Source organism: Abramis brama, assembly GCF_963993115.1.
Source record: "Abramis brama genome assembly, chromosome: 7".
NCBI lineage: Eukaryota > Metazoa > Chordata > Actinopteri > Cypriniformes > Leuciscidae > Abramis > Abramis brama.
This window is the reverse complement of record NC_139969.1, coordinates 2305076-2323189: the sequence shown is the minus strand read 5'-3', so window position 1 is coordinate 2323189 and position 18114 is coordinate 2305076. Positions and strand designations below refer to the sequence as shown.

The 18114-nt window shown below is 38.6% G+C and overlaps 1 long non-coding RNA gene across 1 annotated transcript; it reads left to right on the top strand.

The window, feature by feature from the left end:
• The first annotated feature begins 10991 nt into the window (after positions 1-10991).
• LOC311086438 lies at positions 10992-16600 on the top strand. Its single transcript, XR_014607070.1, has 2 exons — positions 10992-11730; positions 12994-16600. It is a non-coding gene; the product is annotated as an uncharacterized lncRNA (long non-coding RNA).
• The last annotated feature ends 1514 nt before the right edge of the window (positions 16601-18114 follow it).

Sequence of the window (18114 nt, the reverse complement as noted above, 5' to 3'; positions counted from 1 at the left end):
TGCACTGGGTGGCGCTGTGGAGCGTGTTTAACAAATGGATGGTATTTGATCATATAATGTCGTCCTGCCTCGCGAAGTTTGGAATTACTTAGATGAAAATTATATTCCAAAATGGTACTTTTAATCAAATTAATTAATGAAACTGAGTTATCATAATATCACCACCACAATGAGAAATCACATGAATTGCAAACAGCTGTCGACTGAGGAAAGACAGCTGTCCATCACTGCATTAACGACTGCAGGTAAACTCGGATGTAGCACTAGTGATCAGATGTTATATCTTCTGATAGCCAAATGATTTTGAGACATATACTTCCTTTAATTTTCGTTAAGGGAGACCGGTTTAAGAACAGAAAACCCAAAGTGCATTTAGCAAACCGTTATCTTGTCTCTGCAACGTCTGTCAGCGCAGCACGTTTTCTCACTCAAGCAAGTGGATATTATTGTTTTTCTCAACATGAACGTGAAACAATATAAACACGATAACCATATGCTGACTCGAGTGCATGTACGATCTGTACGATAATTGCGCAGTCTGCTTTATTAGCGTTTTTTCCCCCATTCGTGCTGCTTGAGATCAAATGCTTTTGTTCTTTATATTTTTTGTTTACACATATTGTTTAATGTTTTCAACTAAAAGAAAACCTTAAGATATATAGTAAGCTTGATGTGTATATTGCCTAATTGTAAGCTTGTTCAGAAATGGTGACAAAAACGTAAAAAAAAAACTTAAAAAATAACGGCTTTCTCGTTAAATGTAATTTAAATAAACGAATAGCCTATTCGATTTTTATGAGCCCAAATATTCGAATACAATATTTTTGAAAAATGCCCATTCCTAACTAGTAGCCTATACAGGTTTGCAAAGCTGTTTTATGTGATGATATTGTGAACCAATGTATGGTAAACACTGTAATATAATTTGACAGCTAAAAAAGAGGATTTATGAAGAAAGTAAAAAAAAAAAAGTTCACAAAATAATCAAAAAACACTCAATGTTAATTCTAAAGCAATATGATTTATGCTTTCCACTAATTTAATGAGACAACTGCTATACCTTATAGTTTTAGTAATAGTTATCGTTAAATATTGTGTCGTCAAAATTATAAATGTCAACATTATAAAGACACAATTTCTCTTTTATTCATTTGATATACTTCAAGTTTTCTTAGTGTCTTCATGCTTATCATGCTGCTTTGATCTTCTTGGGAAAAGTTTTGAGATCATGGTCACACCAAGTGCTCGTCTGGTTCCTGAATGTTCCACAGACTCCGGGATGGATCGCAAAGACCCGAATCCTGAGCTGTGAGATGAGACTTCTGAGCGTGATGAGCTAAAAACTGAATCGCTGTCTGTTCCTGATCGTGATCTGAATGAACTGTAAGCAGAACTTCCCACAGACAATGTGTCCGACCGCTCATCTCCACTCACTGGGGGAAAAACATTTAAATCAGTAAAAGGTTTGAAACTCTTATAGAGCAAAATTCTGAGATTTAAAACTTTCAATATGTTCCTAAAAATAACGCAGTCTATTGGTAATCATTAAAACATTATGCAAATACTTTAGGCCTATTAATCAGACGGTATTTTACATGATTTGTCCCTGTTTTATCTATGAAATATCTTTATCACAAGCCTGATTGCTATTTTTTGCTAGCATTTAAAGTTGACCATATAGATGTATAGAGAAGAAGAAATGATCAGCATAAACGGGTGCTTAAACTCCAGAAAATGTTGATCATCAACATAAGAAGATCAAACTTAATATTATATGTGACCCTGGATCACAAAACCAGTCTTAAGTCGCACGGGTATATTTGTGGCAATAGCCAACAAAACATTGTATGGCTTTTATGCCAAAAATCATTAGGGTATTAAGTAAAGATCATGTTCCAAGAAGATATTTTGTAAATTTCCCACCTTAAATATATAAAAAAAATTATTATTGTGAGTGAATGCAGCACAATCGCCAATAGAAATGGACAACATTAAAGGAGATTTTCTCAGTGTTTCGATTTTTCTGCACCCTCAGATTCCAGATTTTCAGATAGTTGTATCTCGGCCAAATATCGTCCTATCCTAACAAACCATACATCAATGGAAAGCTTATGTATTCAGCTTTCAGATGATGTATAAATCTCAATTTTAATAAAATTACCCATAAGACTGGTTTTGTGGTCCAGGGTCACATATGTGCTTTTTTTAATATTTTATTTCATATCAGGTTTGCATTTATTGTCATAAATTCAATGATCAAAAATTTAGAAAATCGCTGGAGATGTAGGCTAGAAAGGGTCCAAATTTTATTATGGAGGAAAATATGTGGTGACAAATTTACGACAATGTAGACTAAATATTATATTTTCACAACAAAAACTATGGTATTCATGGAAAACATGAGCTCTAATGCTGTAAAAAAGGTCACAGGGAGACCAAAATGTACTGAAAGTGCCAAATAAAGCAAGACACTCACTGCTTGGTGGTGGAAATTCAATGCTGTTATATCGTTTTATGGCCCCTGACTCGTAACTTGTGTGAGATGAACCTCTGGAATGTGATGAACCGAAAATTGGGTCTGCTCTTGATCGTGATCTGAATGAACCATAAGCAGAACTTCCACCAGACAATGTGTCCGACCGCTGATCTCCACTCACTGGGGGAAAAAAACAATTAAATCAGTAAAAGGTTTGAAATTCTTATGGAACAAAATTCTGAGATTTAAAACTTTCAATATGTTCCTAAAAATAACACACCCTATTTGTAATCATTAAAAGATTATACAAATACTTTATTAATCAGATGAATCAGATGGGATTTTTACACGTTTTGTCCCTGTTTTATGAAATATCTTTGTTACAAGCCTGATTGCTATTTATTGTGAGCATTTAAAGTTGACCATATAGATGTATAGAGAAGAAGAAATCATCAGCATAAACAGGTGCTTAAACTCCAGAAAATGTTGATCATCAACCTAAGAAGATCAAACTAAATATTATACGTGCTTTTTTATTTTATTTCATATCAGGTTTGCATTTATTGTCATATATTCAAAATTTCGAATTATAAAAAATTTAGAGAATGGAAGGATATGTAGAAAGGGTCCAAATTTTATTATGGAGGAAAATATGTGGTGACAAATTTACGACAATGTAAACTAGGGTAAGTGTACCCATTAAGCCCATGTACCCTTTAAGCCAGGGTTCACCAATCTTGGTCCTGGAGGGCCGCTGTCCTGCAGAGTTTAGCTCCAACCAGCTCCAACACACCTGTTTGAAAGTTTCTAGTATGCCTAGTGAGACCTTGATTAGCTGGTTCAGGTGTGTTTAATTGGGGTTGGAGCTAAACTCTGCAGGACAGCGGCCCTCCAGGACCGAGATTGGTGAACCCTGCTTTAAGCCCACTTTCAACTCTGAAGTCAAATTAAAAAAAGAGAAAATAATATTTTATGCTGCTTATTATTTTAATCAATCCAGTGATTTGTTACTTCCCTGGCATTTTTTATTGCATACCAATCACATTTGGCAATGTTGAGTTAGCCCCACCCATGTGCACGCTGTCTCAGGGGATCTCACACAAGACACCCCAAAACTTTGGTGTTTCGGGACCCTTCAGAAATCAACACATTTCTGCAATTTTCAGCCATTTCTTTGGTAACTACATTGATATTATGTCAAATAAGAGATAAATGTGTTGTTTTTTGTGTATGAACAAATAGTATTTTATCATTTTATATCATTTTCTTTTAAATGGAAAGATGAGTTTTATTAGCTTGCGTTCAAAGCTAATCTCTAGGTCAAGCCATTAGCCTTACAGGAAGATAGACTGCCAAATAATTAAGCATGTGAACTGCAAACAATAAATGTTTTGTGATTCATTTTACATTAATTTACAAATAAATACATCCTAAATTGTTTTGTAGATAAGATTATTTTTTATAAATTAACTTTTTTTAAAGGTGGGCTTAAATGGTACAGCGCCACAAAACGCATGCAAACTATAGCCATCACAAGCTAACCTTGAATGAAAAAAACTTAACATTTCTCAATGTGGGCACAATGAAAATTACTATGATACTAGTCCACAGTGTATTTAAGCTCCATGCATGTATTTGTAAACATATCTTACATTTTTAAAGGAAAACATTGTCTTTTTTCACCATTACTCACTGTGGAACCATTTAAGCCCACCTTATGTATTTCAATGAGGAATGCCTCTAATTGCAAGCTTTGATTTTCTGAAATGTTTAATGATAACATGTCTTTGTGTGCTTTTACCTTACTAACCTTTTAACCTTACCTTACTTACACACAAATTACACACATTCATTCAAATGAGATAGAGCCCGTTTTGTCCTAAAGTCCTTTATGTATAACCGGGCATAATTTGGGAGCCAAGCTGAGTTAAGGATTGAGATTCTGGACATGGAGAGCTCCCAGAGGGACCCTACATTCCCCACAGTCCTGAGCCCCTGGGACTGTCCGGCTCCGAGATACTGCCACTTTCTGTCCAACTTTGTCCGGGCAAAACTCGGGACCCAAGCCGAGTTGGGGCTCTGGACTCTGGGCATGGAGGGGTCACCCAGTGGGCCCCCTATGCTGAGTTATTGAGCCCTAACTCGGCTTTCTTCCCGAGATATGGTCACTTCCTGTGGAACTTTGATAGGGCATAACTCCAGAGTCAAGCCGACCTAAGGCTGCATATTCCCGGTGCGGGGGGCCCACTAGGAGACCCCCCGAAACCCTGGCCCCAATTCAGCTTCCTTCCCGAGATACACCCGGTTAAACTTCCACCTTTGACCAGGCATAACTCGGGAGCCAAGCCGGCTTAAGGCTCCAGACTCCCAGTGTGGGGGGCCCACTAGGAGATCCCCCTAAGCCCAGAGTATGGAGTCCTAACTCGGCTTGGCTCCCGAGAAACACCCGGTCAAACTTCCAGCTTGACTCCAGCTACAACTCCAGTCAAGCCGACTTAAGGCTCCAGACCACCGGCCACTAACACCTACCCATCCCACCCAGGGCTCTAATCAAACATTAGCAAAATTACTTTTTTTTAATACTTCCCTGTCACTAAATAAATATATTGATGTTTTACTTCTTTAAAATCAATACTTTTTTATATTTTGTGAATCAATGATGATGTGGGCTTATTTGGAACACATGCGGGCTTAAATGGTGCCAAAGTACCAATTAAGCCCATGCCAGACTTCTGACTTTATTCCTGAATAATCTTAATTTTATATTCTAAAATGTACATCAACTAATTAATACAATTTCAAATGAGAGATTAATCTTGCATTTTATCAAATGATTTTTCTTATAAACTATGTCAATATCTATGAAAAAAAACTAAACTTAGATTTTGGTGGGCTTAATGGGTACACTTACCCTAAATATTATATTTTCACAACAAAAACTATGGTATTCATGGAAAACATGAGCTCTAATGCTGTAAAGAAGGTCACAGGGAGACCCAAATGTACTGAAAGTTCCAAATAAAGCAAGACACTCACTGCTTGGTGGTGGAAATTCAATGCTGTTATATCGTTTTATGGCCCCTGACACGTAACTTGTGTGAGATGAATCTCTGGAATGTGATGAACCGAAAATTGGGTCTGCTCTTGATCGTGATCTGAATGAACCATAAGCAGAACTTCCACCAGACAATGTGTCCGACCGCTGATCTCCACTCACTGGGGGAAAAAAACAATTAAATCAGTAAAAGGTTTGAAATTCTTATGGAACAAAATTCTGAGATTTAAAACTTTCAATATGTTCCTAAAAATAACACACCCTATTTGTAATCATTAAAAGATTATACAAATACTTTATTAATCAGATGAATCAGATGGGATTTTTACATGTTTTGTCCCTGTTTTATGAAATATCTTTGTTACAAGCATGATTGCTATTTATTGTGAGCATTTAAAGTTGACCATATAGATGTATAGAGAAGAAGAAATCATCAGCATAAACAGGTGCTTAAACTCCGGAAAATGTTGACCATCAACCTAAGAAGATCAAACTAAACATTATATGTGCTTTTTTATTTTATTTTATATCAGGTTTGCATTTATTGTCATAAATTGAAAATTTCAAAATATAAAAAATTGAGAAAATGGAAGGATATGTAGAAAGGGTCCAAATTTTATTATGCGGGGAAAATATGTGGTGACAAATTTACGACAATGTAAACTAAATATTATATTTTCACAACAAAAACTATGGTATTCATGGAAAACATGAGCTCTAATGCTGTAAAAAAAAAAAAAAAAGGTCACAGGGAGACCCAAATGTACTGAAAGTGCCAAATAAAGCAAGACACTCACTGCTTGGTGGTGGAAATTCAATGCTGTTATATCGTTTTATGGCCCCTGACATGTAACTTGTGTGAGATGAATCTCTGGATTGTGATGAACCGAAAATTGGGTCTGCTCCTGATCGTGATCTGATTGTACTATAAACAGTACCTCCCACAGACCATGAATCAGATCCATCATCTCCACTCACTATAATAATGAAAGCAGAGAGCAGATCAGTAGAACATTTACAACATTAATGCATTTGACAGACACTTTTATCCAAAGCTACAGATATGACATTGAAGGAATATATTCATCAGTTCATGCCGGTCAAATGCACTCGGGCGCCGCATGATTAACATTTTGAGCGGGACGGTCTCATATATGGGATTTTTATTTCTGTGCCCCTGAGAGTACGGCGCCACATTTACAATGTTCAGTTACGTCGCATAACGGCCAGATTCGAACTTTCGCTTTCGCGCGTTGGCTGGCGCTGAGCCAGAGTCGGACGCATTCAGCGCTGTCATATATCACAACTAAGCAGTGTTTTCAACCTCATAATGTTTATTTTAGGTTTCAGATATTTAAATACACATAAGCACGAGTAAAACAATACATTTGGAGTTTGTAAAATACACACTGATGTCTGTGGAAGCAGTAATAACAATCTATTCAAATATAATTTGCCGACATGTGTTAACGTTATTCATATCAGACAAACATAGTGGAAGTAACTATAAAGTTTACTCTTTTCTTCTCATTTCACCGGCCACTTTCTTGCATTTATTTCGGGAGAAACTGATGAATTCACGTGCTGTAAATCCGACTGACAGGACGACATTGCGGCGCCCATCTCATGTTAACGTTATAGATCAAGATTATTTATAAAGGTTTTTAAATGACCAAACACACTCATTTGCACGTATTTGAGAATCGGAATATCAGATAGGCTAGTTGATGACATGGTAAGCAAGTTTGTGAATATTTTGAATAAAAAAGCGAAATAAAAGCGACACATCTGTCATACAGTCAGGGGCGGATTAAGGTGGTCAGGGGCCCCTAGGCTGCTCTTTGTGTAAGGCCCCCCCCCCCTAAAAATTTATTTAGTGCCATACGTCCACACGCAACTACGGTGAACTGGCATACACACATTGAGAGAGCCAACACTACAGTGTTTCAATTTTGGTGGACAATTCACATCTACCCAATCACCTGCTTTTTTTTTATTTATTTTTTTATGTTTCTTATGGGCCAATTAGGGTCTTTTTTTTGTTCGCGCCAGGCACGGCGTTATGGGTGCCACAACTTTTCTTCAAAAACAACAACAACAACAAAAAAACTTTTATATTCTAATTTTGTCAAGATTTTTTGTGAAAAAATCGGCAATAAGCTCATAATTTGTGCTAAAATAGTCTAGATGTTTAGTTTTAAAAAACATTTTGAAAAAAGCTGGTTATGTCTATTGTGATGTTTCTGCGCAAGTTCAGCAGACAGTGAGGTTCGGGTTTGTTCTGATCTGGGCCCGGTTTCCCAAAGCGTTCTTATCTCTAAGTAGTTCTTAACCTATTCCTTAACCTCTCTCTTAACCTTATGGGACGGTTCCCGAAATGTTCGTACGCTAAGTATATCTTCTGTAAGTCACACTTTCGTAAGGTTGGTCTGGACCACTCTTAGCTTTACCTTATCACTGTTGCAGGTCTAAATGAATATAATTCTGAAGTTTTAATACACCCAGACAGTATTAAATTAGGCTAATTCAAGTGTTTTCATGCAAAGAATAAAATTGTCATTACACTGATTGTTGTTAGATTTTTAATTATATTATTATACAATATTATGAATTGAATTAAAACGCTCTTTTAAAGGCCAGTGAAAGCATAGGCTATTGTCAGTTAAGTCCTACTCGGACGCTAATATTGTTTCTCATGGGCTCGTCCGGTATTTTAAACATTTACAGGGGTAAGTCGGTGATTTTATTGCCGTCCGAATCCATAATATCAGTGTTTTTCTCACCCAATCCGCGTAAAAATCCCTGGCCAAATTAGTACCTTCTGTTTTTGTGACAAACAGGTCGTGTGGTAATTTAATTGCCGTCTGAATCCACATCTCTGAGTTTACAAGAGATTCAAAATTCACGGTTTAAATCCTTTTTGATCACTGCCGAGCACCGTACGCAAGATGTAAACTTTTATTACTGAAATGCTGGAAAGTAGGATTTACACAAGACAAATATTTCATCGCAGCTCCACCTCAGCGAACAAAAATGGGAAAGAAAAGGCGGCATGTACATTTTTGAAAAGGTTATTGTGGCAGCAATAGGCTATGTTACAATTTTAAAATATGTAGGATAGGCTATTATAGGCTAGTTTGGATTATTTTTATAATATCCAATAATCATAATAAATTGCAATTTCAACTATTTCTGAAGTGCTTCTTTTATAAAGATGACCGCTTTTTCACATAAACAGCCCCTGCACGAGAGAATAATTGATTCTCGAGCCATCGATTTCAAACAATTCAGCACCATGGCCACGGACAGCGCCGGGTCACGTCGCACGTAAGAAGGTATATCTTAAGCAGCTTTCTAAGGTATAGTTCGGGGAACACACTTAGGAAAATAAACAAATTTGGTAAGATATATCTTTCGAGTCTTCTTAGCAGGCTAAGAGTGAGCGTTATCAGGAAACCGGGCCCTGGTGTTTTCTGTGTCGCTGCAAAGATGAAGTTAACGATGCGGACTCGCCATGAACGCCAGAGAGAAATGCACATTTCATATGGATTACAGAGAGTAGCCTATTTCTTTTGGTTTTGAATATTTTCGTTTAAAAGGAGACATTTCAAGCTTTCTATAATATATAGCCTATATTTCTCAAATCTGTGAAGCACAAGCTGAGTTTCAGAGCCCTCCAGTTCACGTGCAATGCAAGTGATTGTGTCGGTGCCTTATTACATTGTCTGCTATATATTTGATTCTTATTATTAAATACAGGCAATTGATTGATAAAACATTGATCAAAATTGAGATACAATTTATACAAAACGAAAATATTTTAAAAAGAGACTTTCAACAAAACAAAACTCAGATCCATTGCGCATCTCATGATGTATCATATCTTTCTCATGCTGCATGCTCACTTTCATAATAAACACTGATTAAATTAAAAAAAACATATTGACGTCACATATTTTCCAACCCAGCCCTCAGCCCTGTTGCAACCGTCGTTGTTTAGGTCCCTTAAACGCGCACGTACAGTCTCGGAGTCATCGCCGAACCAGGGGATGAAGGAGAGCTGAGATCCACATCACCTTGCACATCTTCGTCTCTGCCACAGGATGATAGCGCGGCTAGTTCCGTTGCTAGGAGGGCGCCAGCGCCTCTGCCTCTCAGCGCCTCTGCCTCGCGAGTGGATGATAGCCCTGAAGACGCCTCGCAATCGTATACCGTTAGTGGTAGTACACCTTTAGTTAGGTTATACATTAAGAGTCTTCGTAGCGCGCTGAGACAACGTTATCGGGAAACGCAGCCCAGGTATGATGCGTATGATGGAGATTCGCGCTCTTCTTTGGTCAGAACCATGGAGAGCGATCGCGGATAAGCCCGTCCTATGCACCGAAACTTTTTACAGTGCAACAAAATATTTAAAGAGCATCAGGCTATTAAAATATATATTATGTATACGCACAGATAATATAACAGTATATTCAGTAATTTTTATTAGGTTAAACAGTGATTGGATAAGGTTTTTAATTTAACGTTTTTAATTTAAGGCCCACCCACAATTGGTTTGGCCCAAAACTGGAATTCTGGCGCCGTGCCTTCGCGCTTAAGTAAATAAAAAAAAATAAAAAAATAAAAAAATCGTCTGGCCAATCCGAGGCCCCTGCACACGTGGGGCCCCTAGGCTGCAGCCTATGCAAGCCTGTGCATTAATCCGCGCCAGCATACAGTATTATTGTGGCTGCGGTGTATCGCGTGACGCGTCGCCATGGAGACACAGAGGAAACCCTCGCCTTGAAAAAACTCACTCTGGGGTGGGGGTGTCAGTTAGAATATTTTAAACTTACGCGTGAAAGGGTTAAAGAAAAGATCGAAAATAAATATTTGTGTGTGCTGTAAAGTGGTTAGAAAAAAATTAAATCGGAATCGGCTAAAATCGGTATCGGCAGGTCAAACTAAATGAAAAATCGGAAATCGGAATCGGCCTAGACAAGGGCGAAATTGTCAATCACACATTGGGGGGGACAGCTGTTTAGCCTACTTGGTACCTCTATGGGGGTCCGGGGGCATGCTCCTCCGGAAGAAAATTTTGTACATTTTAAAGGTAAATTCATTAATCTGGTGCACTTTGAGTCACCCGAATCCACTGTTAAAAAATAAATAATCCACCCGCAAACCGCCCGAACCTATGATATTCTCTGATTTAGATATCTGCATCTGATCATCACATTACAATTATTCAAATTCTTAGTGTTAAGCATGATAATATGGTAACATATCACACTGACATGCTGATTTAAAATTAACATTTATTTAAAATAAAAGTTCTTCTTTTGGCAAAATTATATTTCCTTAATAGCCTAAACAGAGGCTTTACTCCCTTCAAACTTAAAATTGTCCATTTTTCATTACATCACTGTTTGAAAACACTCAGAATAGTTTTTTGTACCTTGTGGCAGGATTTGTGAATTTTAATAGGTATTGCGAACCTACAAACACACTTCCGGATACATATACACGCACACACATACATAGAAGCCCAAAGAAGCGCAGAGGACGGAAAGGACGCAAGAATGCCCATTTATGGGAAACAGCAGTGTCACCAAAAACCCCCTCAGAGACTATAGATGGTTGATGTTGCAAGACTCAGTCATGAGACTTAGTTCCTCTGGAAAAAACCCAAGAAACTGTATTAGAACAATGTACCTCAGTTCCGTATAAATATGACTGCATTTTTGACTGTTAGTTGCTGCATTCTTGATTTTGATGTCGTTTGCATCCCTAGAGAGAAATCAAATCTCTTCTAGTCTAATCCTAGCTGAATTTCTTTTGGTTTAATTTGCTCTGTTGTATTTTTGTGACTTGAAAAACCTCGGATGAGAACAAGTTCGTATTTACTCCAATTGCTTGAACTGCTTTAAGGTAATTAGCCTTTGTAATATTCACTCATACAGGACTGCCCTGTTGAGATTGAATAAGCTGAAGTTTTATAACCTGTAACATTTTCTTTTTGATTTGCTACGAGTTTTAATTTTTGTATAACCAGTGTTTTAATCTTTTGTATAAATAAATTTTTATTTCTAAAAGACAATCACTGTTAAGTTTTTACTTCAGCTATTACAAACAGTTCTAAAAAGCAAGAGTCAGAGCAATTTATTAATCCTTTTATAAACAAAGAAAACAAGGATTCCAAGAGCGATTCTGCTGGATGGTAAGCATGAATTTTGTTCATATGTCTAGTAAATGTTGATTAATATTGTTTCCTGGGAGTGTAGGGACTACACCTAGATTTACTGGTATAAATTATAACAAGCTAATGAGGGAGTGATACTTATTCTGACCTGACAGCACAAGACCACCTTGACACATTGATACTTGGGGTTAATCAGGAAAGTGAGTGTAATACCAGAACTCACCACAACCTTTATAAAGGGCATTTTCCCCCCTAATTTTATTAACTGTATGCTCCATCTTTCATTTCAAATTCTTAAATTTAATAAATATATCCAATTAAAATAAGACACTAGGCTGTTACCAATGAAATTAAATAATTTACATTGAAAAATTATAACTGTATTAAATTAGATTATTTTAAATATTTTTATAACCGCAACAGAACCATCACAGTGGGGAAAGTGTATCTGACCATGTGACTGTCTGTCCGAGTTTTGTCGAGAGCCGGAGGCGGCACGAAATTTGACGGAGGCAGCCGCCTCATAATTCTCTATGCAGGAAAAACTCTGGCAATACCCATAAATGGAAACATAAATTTACAACTGTACTTCGGTTTCTCTGCGAGGACACCGCCGTCACCTGCCATATGAGATTTCACCATGTGAGACGACACCGCCGTCACCTGCTCTGTCAGATTTCGCGCTCCTAACTCTTCTTCTGTTTGGTTTTTCCTAACTCACTGACGGTGCACGAGCTACTAAAGGTATAGGGAAAACATGACATGGATTTCAGGAGAAATAGGTTTTGTTAATGTATAGGGTAAGGCAAGTCGAATGGATTTGGGAAATGGACCAGCCGGGATTTTATATTTTCGGAGCTGGAAAGAAAGACGTATTTGCAATCACATCAATATTGCCCGCATAATCATACAGTATGATCAAATATTGGGGGGGACAAATTGTCCTTCTTTGAATATTGGGGGGGACGTGTCCCCGTGTCCCCCTGTCCCCCCATAGAATTACGCATATGGGCCTAGAAAATTGTAATCGGTGCATCTCTACTTATGAGATTAAAATGTAAACAACGAATCAAATGTTACACCCAGATTTTTAAGAGTATGAGATGGAATTAATGTAGAACCACCAATAGATAAACTCAGTTCAGACATTTTAGTCCTAAAAAGGGCAAGACCATAAAGAGAAATCAGAATCTTTTTGTTGTTGTTGCTATTTTCCATCTTATTAGGACGCAAATAATAGAATTTCAAGATTTTTATTTTATTTTAAACTTCACCTTATAGGCATGGAAAGCTGCTATTGCTGCCACATACACCTTAATAGTGGACGGGGTAAGACCAGCAGAGAAGCGATCTTGGAGGAACTCCAGAACTGAAGCCACCGGGCACTGGGTCCAAACCACACTCCCTACACCAAACAGTGAAAACATTCCACTTTAGACCATACAGTCGATGGAGCTTTAGAGTTGAGCATGGTCTTGATAACTCCTGCTGACAGGCCAGCCTCTAGATACGGAGCCCCCTCAGGGGCCAGACCCACAGTTTCCACAGCTCTGGCCAGGGTTTATTGTGCCCCCGGCCTTGGAAAGCAGGTCCCTCCTGAGGGGAATCTCCCACTGAGGACCTGCCAGAAGTGATATGATGTCCGAGAACCATACTCAGGCCGGCCAGAATGGGGCTACAAAGAGTAGACTGACCCTGTCCCGACAGACCCTCTTTTCCTCTCCTCCCTCCCCCCATCGATCGGGGGAAATGCATACAAGCGCAGCCTCGGCCACGTCTGTACCATGGCATCCAGCTCTTCTGGGGTATGGGGAGAACCACAGCGGACAGTGGGTCATCTGTTGAGATAAGAATAGATCCACATCCGCTGGGCCGAATCTCTCCAAAATCGATTCTAGCCTATATAGGAGACCACTGAAATGTTGTCCGACTGAATCAGGACGTGGTGGCCCCTGAGGTCCAGGAGAAAGCTCCTCAAAGCCTTGAATACAGCCAACATCTCCAGGAAATTTATGTGCCAAGAGAGATGATGGTCCCTCCCATAGACCTCTCAAGAAGTGACCCTCCATGATCGCGCCCCATCCTATGAGGGATGTGTCGTCGAGGCGGTTTTCCAGGAACAAGATGCTCCTAACACCAGACCCTGGGACAGAAACCAAGGCCTCTCCCATATTGTTAGGGAACGAAGGCATCTGCACATTACCCTGATCGTATGGAACAGATTTCCCCCTGGAGTAGCAGAGCGAGCTGAGTGACGCTTTTAAGAACGCGCTGTACCATGTAGGAGTCGCACATGGCAAATACAAACTTTGCGTACTTGATATTGAGAAAAGCCTAATGTCGGCGCTTGTCTTCTTGTGACAAACATGTCGAGGAGCAAGAACAAGATCTGCTGTATGTCATCCATTGTAGTTTACTATGTTCTTCTTCGCGCGAAAATGACGTCGATCGAAACACCACGCCTATCAAGTAAGGGTACTGTTGGCAGTGGAAACGCTAGCCAGATCATGGTTAACAGACCCGAACCGTACCGTACTGTCCCGTACCGTACCGTACTGCTACCGTAGCCATCACAAGCTAACCTTGAATGAAAAAAACTTAACATTTCTCAATGTGGGCACAATGAAAATAACTATGATACTAGTCCACAGTGTATTTAAGCTCCATGCATGTATTTGTAAACATATCTTACATTTTTAAAGGAAAACATTGTCTTTTTTCACCATTACTCACTGTGGAACCATTTAAGCCCACCTTATGTGTTTCAATGAGGAATGCCTCTAATTGCAAGCTTTGATTTTCTGAAATGTTTAATGATAACATGTCTTTGTGTGCTTTTACCTTACTAACCTTTTAACCTTACCTTACTTGCACACAAATTACACACATTCATTCAAATGAGATAGAGCCCGTTTTGTCCTAAAGTCCTTTATGTATACCCGGGCATAATTCGGGAGCCAAGCTGAGTTAAGGATTGAGATTCTGGACATGGAGAGCTCCCAGAGGGACCCTACATTCCCCACAGTCCTGAGCCCCTGGGACTGTCCGGCTCCGAGATACTGCCACTTTCTGTCCAACTTTGTCCGGGCAAAACTCGGGACCCAAGCCGAGTTGGGGCTCTGGACTCTGGGCATGGAGGGGTCACCCAGTGGGCCCCCTATGCTGAGTTATTGAGCCCTAACTCTGCTTTCTTCCCGAGATATGGTCACTTCCTGTGGAACTTTGATAGGGCATAACTCCAGAGTCAAGCCGACCTAAGGCTGCATATTCCCGGTGCGGGGGGCCCACTAGGAGACCCCCCGAAACCCTGGCCCCAATTCAGCTTCCTTCCCGAGATACACCCGGTTAAACTTCCACCTTTGACCAGGCATAACTCGGGAGCCAAGCCGGCTTAAGGCTCCAGACTCCCAGTGTGGGGGGCCCACTTGGAGATCCCCCTAAGCCCAGAGTATGGAGTCCTAACTCGGCTTGGCTCCCGAGATACACCCGGTCAAACTTCCAGCTTGACTCCAGCTACAACTCAGTCAAGCCGACTTAAGGCTCCAGACCACCGGCCACTAACACCTACCCATCCCACCCAGGGCTCTAATCAAACATTAGCAAAATTACTTTTTTTTAATACTTCCCTGTCACTAAATAAATATATTGATGTTTTACTTCTTTAAAATCAATACTTTTTTATATTTTGTGAATCAATGATGATGTGGGCTTATTTGGAACACATGCGGGCTTAAATGGTGCCAAAGTACCAATTAAGCCCATGCCAGACTTCTGACTTTATTCCTGAATAATCTTAATTTTATATTCTAAAATGTACATCAACTAATTAATACAATTTCAAATGAGAGATTAATCTTGCATTTTAACAAATGATTTTTCTTATAAACTATGTCAATATCTATGAAAAAAACCTAAACTTAGATTTTGGTGGGCTTAATGGGTACACTTACCCTAAATATTATATTTTCACAACAAAAACTATGGTATTCATGGAAAACATGAGCTCTAATGCTGTAAAGAAGGTCACAGGGAGACCCAAATGTACTGAAAGTTCCAAATAAAGCAAGACACTCACTGCTTGGTGGTGGAAATTCAATGCTGTTATATCGTTTTATGGCCCCTGACACGTAACTTGTGTGAGATGAATCTCTGGATTGTGATGAGCCGAAAATTGGGTCTGCTCCTGATCGTGATCTGAATGAACCATAAGCAGAACTTCCACCAGACAATGTGTCCGACCGCTGATCTCCACTCACTGGGGGAAAAAAACAATTAAATCAGTAAAAGGTTTGAAATTCTTATGGAACAAAATTCTGAGATTTAAAACTTTCAATATGTTCCTAAAAATAACACACCCTATTTGTAATCATTAAAAGATTATACAAATACTTTATTAATCAGATGAATCAGATGGGATTTTTACATGTTTTGTCCCTGTTTTATGAAATATCTTTGTTACAAGCCTGATTGCTATTTATTGTGAGCATTTAAAGTTGACCATATAGATGTATAGAGAAGAAGAAATCATCAGCATAAACAGGTGCTTAAACTCCAGAAAATGTTGACCATCAACCTAAGAAGATCAAACTAAATATTATATGTGCTTTTTTATTTTATTTTATATCAGGTTTGCATTTATTGTCATAAATTGAAAATTTCGAAATATAAAAAATTGAGAAAATGGAAAGATATGTAGAAAGGGTCCAAATTTTATTATGCGGGGAAAATATGTGGTGACAAATTTACGACAATGTAAACTAAATATTATATTTTCACAACAAAAACTATGGTATTCATGGAAAACATGAGCTCTAATGCTGTAAAAAAAAAACTGTACTGAAAGTGCCAAATAAAGCAAGACACTCACTGCTTGGTGGTGGAAATTCAATGCTGTTATATCGTTTTATGGCCCCTGACATGTAACTTGTGTGAGATGAATCTCTGGATTGTGATGAACCGAAAATTGGGTCTGCTCCTGATCGTGATCTGATTGTACTATAAACAGTACCTCCCACAGACCATGAATCAGATCCATCATATCCACTCACTATAATAATGAAAGCAGAGAGCAGATCAGTAGAACATTTACAACATTAATGCATTTGACAGACACTTTTATCCAAAGCTACAGATATGACATTGAAGGAATATATTCATCAGTTCATGCCGGTCAAATGCACTCGGGCGCCGCATGATTAACATTTTGAGCGGGACGGTCTCATATATGGGATTTTTATTTCTGTGCCCCTGAGAGTACGGCGCCACATTTACAATGTTCAGTTACGTCGCATAACGGCCAGATTCGAACTTTCGCTTTCGCGCGTTGGCTGGCGCTGAGCCAGAGTCGGACGCATTCAGCGCTGTCATATATCACAACTAAGCAGTGTTTTCAACCTCATAATGTTTATTTTAGGTTTCAGATATTTAAATACACATAAGCACGAGTAAAACAATACATTTGGAGTTTGTAAAATACACACTGATGTCTGTGGAAGCAGTAATAACAATCTATTCAAATATAATTTGCCGACATGTGTTAACGTTATTCATATCAGACAAACATAGTGGAAGTAACTATAAAGTTTACTCTTTTCTTCTCATTTCACCGGCCACTTTCTTGCATTTATTTCGGGAGAAACTGATGAATTCACGTGCTGTAAATCCGACTGACAGGACGACATTGCGGCGCCCATCTCATGTTAACGTTATAGATCAAGATTATTTATAAAGGTTTTTAAACGACCAAACACACTCATTTGCACGTATTTGAGAATCGGAATATCAGATAGGCTAGTTGATGACATGGTAAGCAAGTTTGTGAATATTTTGAATAAAAAAGCGAAATAAAAGCGACACATCTGTCATACAGTATTGTGGCTGCGGTGTATCGCGTGACGCGTCGCCATGGAAACAAAGGGAACGCTCGCCTTGAAAAAACTCACTCTGGGGTGGGGGTGTAAACTTACGCGTGAAAGGGTTAAAGAAAAGATCGAAAATAAATATTTGTGTGTGCTGTAAAGTGGTTAGAAAAAAATTTAATCGGAATCGGCTAAAATCGGTATCGGCAGGTCAAACTAAATGAAAAATCGGAAATCAGAATCGGCCTAGAAAATTGTAATCGGTGCATCTCTACTTATGAGATTAAAATGTAAACAACGAATCAAATGTTACACCCAGATTTTTAAGAGTATGAGATGGAATTAATGTAGAACCACCAATAGATAAACTCAGTTCAGACATTTTAATCCTAAAAAAGGGCAAGACCATAAAGAGAAATCAGAATCTTTTTGTTGTTGTTGTTGTTGCTATTTTCCATCTTATTAGGACGCAAATAATAGAATTTCAAGATTTTTATTTTATTTTAAACTTCACCTTATAGGCATGGAAAGCTGCTATTGCTGC